The sequence below is a fragment of the Borostomias antarcticus genome (genome assembly GCF_949987555.1).
Source record: "Borostomias antarcticus genome assembly, chromosome: 11".
Classification (NCBI taxonomy): Eukaryota; Metazoa; Chordata; class Actinopteri; order Stomiiformes; family Stomiidae; genus Borostomias; species Borostomias antarcticus.
In genome coordinates, this window is record NC_140244.1 from 20,760,500 (window position 1) to 20,764,191 (window position 3,692).

Consider the following 3,692-nt stretch of genomic DNA (forward strand, 5'->3'; position numbering starts at 1 on the left):
AGGAGGAGGAGGCAACCGCTACCCTACGCCAGGACACGGACCTGTCCGCGTCAGACACACAGGGCCCTAAATTACAAGGTAAGCAGAGCCATTTATAAAGTCTGCTAATTCATTTTAACGTGTGTTTGACGTGGTCAAGATCCGCCCGGGCTGCAGGTACTTAAAACGCCCCTCTTCAAAGAATCTAGAATAAATCTTACTTTAAATTGTGTTTATCAGATTTGGTCCATTTAAAACATCAAAGGCACCGAGAATCCTATGCGATCGTTTGTCATAAATGTCGTATGTGTTGCTTTATGTGCTTTATATGTGTGTACCGAGAATCGTATGCGATCGTTTGTCATAAATGTTGTATGTGTTGCTTTATGTGCTTTATATGTGTGTACCGAGAATCCTATGCAATCGTTTGTCATAAATGTCGTATGTGTTGCTTTATGTGCTTTATATGTGTGTACCGAGAATCCTATGCGATCGTTTGTCATAAATGTCGTATGTGTTGCTTTATGTGCTTTAAATGTGTGAGCGGAAAGAGTGAATGAATAGCAGTTGGCTTGTTGCATGACTAGCTCAGCCATGCACAGGCTATAATTCAGTTGGCTTGTTGCATGACTAGCTCAGCCATGCACAGGCTAATAATTCTTGAGTACCGTAACACCAGTGTTGAGAAATGTATAGTACAGCCAGAGTTATGTTGAAATAGTACGAGAGATACATTTTATGTTGAATTTGTACGATTGATACTTTTGAGGAATAAATTAGCCTACTTAGGTTTAAATTCCTCCTCTGAAGCGTGGCTAAAAGCTTAAGTGTAAATAAGTTGCCTGTTCGAGCAACTGTGTGCTGGTAAATAAAAGCATAAGTGTAAATAAGTTGACCCCTAAAGCTAGGGAGGTTGCCTGAGATGTGCAACTACGCGCTGCCGAGAGGGCAGGTTGCCTGTTTGAGCAACTGCGCGCTGCCGAGAGGGCAATTTTTGACCCCTAAAGATAGGGAGGTTTCCTGAGATGTGCAACTACGCGCTGCCGAGAGGGCAGGTTGCCTGTTTGAGCAACTGCGCGCTGCCGAGAGGGCAATTTTTGACCCCTAAGATAGAAAAGTTTCCTGTGTGAGTAACTAAGCGTCGCCGAAAGGGCATAGTGCCTGTGTGAGCACTTACACGCTGCCGAGAGGGCAATTTTTGACCCCTAAGATAGAAAAGTTGCCTGTGTGAGTAACTAAGCGTTGCCGAAAGGGCATAGTGCCTGTGTGAGCACTTACGCGCTGCCGAGAGGGCAATAAATCTGATCAGAGAAGAATTTGTAAATAAGTGTAAATAAGCATGCCGGCGGAGTAAATAATATGAGAGTCGCGACGTGTTGTGAGAATAGAATAATTTTGGGTTGTGGGTTGTTTTTCTTTTCCTAAAAAACTAGAGTGTAGCAAGTGGTTCTATGATTTAAAACCGTATGTAGTTTATAAATAAGTGTTACTATTGAGTTCAGAATAGCGAGGCCGTAATTTACGATTGTAAGGGCCCAACAGACGAAAAACTGGGATTTTTAAGTAAAAGCTCTCGCGGATCGATTTACGATCGTAAGGGCCCAACAGGCTTTCATGTATCGGTTAGGGAGGGGGATTGGGCACCCCTGGACCTAGCCGATAACAGACGGGGGCGGAACCGCAAGGTCCCAAAAAGGGCACGTTAAATGATGATATAGTGCTGGGGAGAAGACTGAAGGCTCCCGTGTCTGATGAAGTATGAATTAACATACTGCTCTGGTACCGTCTAGTCAGCACTGTGTCGCGTTAAGGGGTTGGCACTGTGTGGTACGTGGACGACAGTCCACACCTAAGCAGAGGGGCGTAAGAGACGACCTCTGTGAATAGGCAAGGCTGGTGAAAACGGTCAAAGTTCTAATATCCATAGCACAAGTGGAATTAGGATCAGACCGTCGGTTCTGAGCTGGGTGACTAACAATCACTACAGTGTCCGGGATCGCTATCGACTGGGTCACCGGCCGGTCGGGTCGCAGATGGCAGTAAGACCACGAGATGGCCGCCGCGCTCGGCTCAATGTACAGTCAGGCCACTACAAGCAAAAAGCGAATGCGTTAGTAGGCGAGTAGTGCTTCTGTGATCGGTGGGCTTTGAAAAGAAGACACCGGGAAGCAGAAGGCTGAGCTCTCATTCCAGGGGAGCCTGGCTTGGGGCCTCGGACGGAACGGAGTCTAGCCTGGGACTGCGCCCTGGGTGGGAGGTCTGAAAGACTCAAGCTAACCTACAATTTCAAGACTCGAGCGAGCTGATAAGAAACACATAGTGAACGCCCGGTTGAGCCCACGGGAGGCCCGTTTGACTTCATGAGAAAGATTTACAGAACAAAGAAAGTAAAAGCGGCCGTTGCAGGGCGGATTAAAAAACCAAGCAATAGACACCATAAGCAAAAACAAGCCGTTGAGCGCTATATAATACTGGAGAGTAGGCACTTTATTTGCATTGTCGCAAGCGTTGGTCTCTGGTTATTCTGTTGCTGTAAATGAAAGTTCTTTGATTTGTTTAATCTCTCTCTGTCCCAGTCCTCATCACATAAAGCGAGTTCAGTCCACAAGCCACACATACACACACACCCTCACGCACGTATAGTAAATCACCACACACACACACACACACACACACACACACACACGCTTAAACCAGACACACACATTCCACAACATACACACACCTACACAGCAAGCACTCCCACACACACACACACACACACACACACCACACTCACTCATACAACACAGAGCATACATCACACACACACACACTCAATACAGACACACATTCACTCTCATACACTCACCCTACACGCCCTCTCACACAGTCACACACACATACACACACCCTATACGCTAAAATCACCCAACACACACACGCACCCTCCTACGAGCACGCCACACACACACACACCCTATACGCTAAACTCACCCCACACACACACGCACCCTCTTACGAGCACACACACACACACACACCACACTCACACACTCACTCATACAACACAGAGCATACATCACACACGCACACCCGCACACACTCATTACAAACACACATTCACACACGCACCCTCCCTCTCACACACTCACCCTACACGCCCTCTCACACACTGACACCACACACAAACATTCTTACAAGCACACACACACACACACACACACACATGTACCCTCTTACAAGCACACACATACACACGCACACGTACACAATACAGGGCAAGGCAAGTTTATTTATATAGCACATTTCAGCCACAGGGCAATTCAAGGTGCTTTACATAAGACATTAAAAGTATTATACAGAGAAACATAACTTCTCTTAGAAAGCAGTGCCAAAAAGAAAAGACACAGACACACATTCACAATATAATCACACATACACACACACACACACACACTCGTGCCTGGTATGAGAGGGGTTGAGACGAGATTTTTCAGTAGAATAAAATAATTTTATGTTTTGTTTTTGCCTCATGCTTGATTTTAGGTGATAAAGACCAGGGTAGACTACCGTGCCAAGTAGCCTAGATGAAAGAGCGTTCGCTACACGGTAATCTGAGAAGAGCGCCGATAAGAGACAGAAAGCGTCTTTTCAAATCAATCAAAGCGTTATTTGATTGATTATATCTTTAAAAGAAAAGGGGACATATCAAAATAACGGACAGGAAGTTC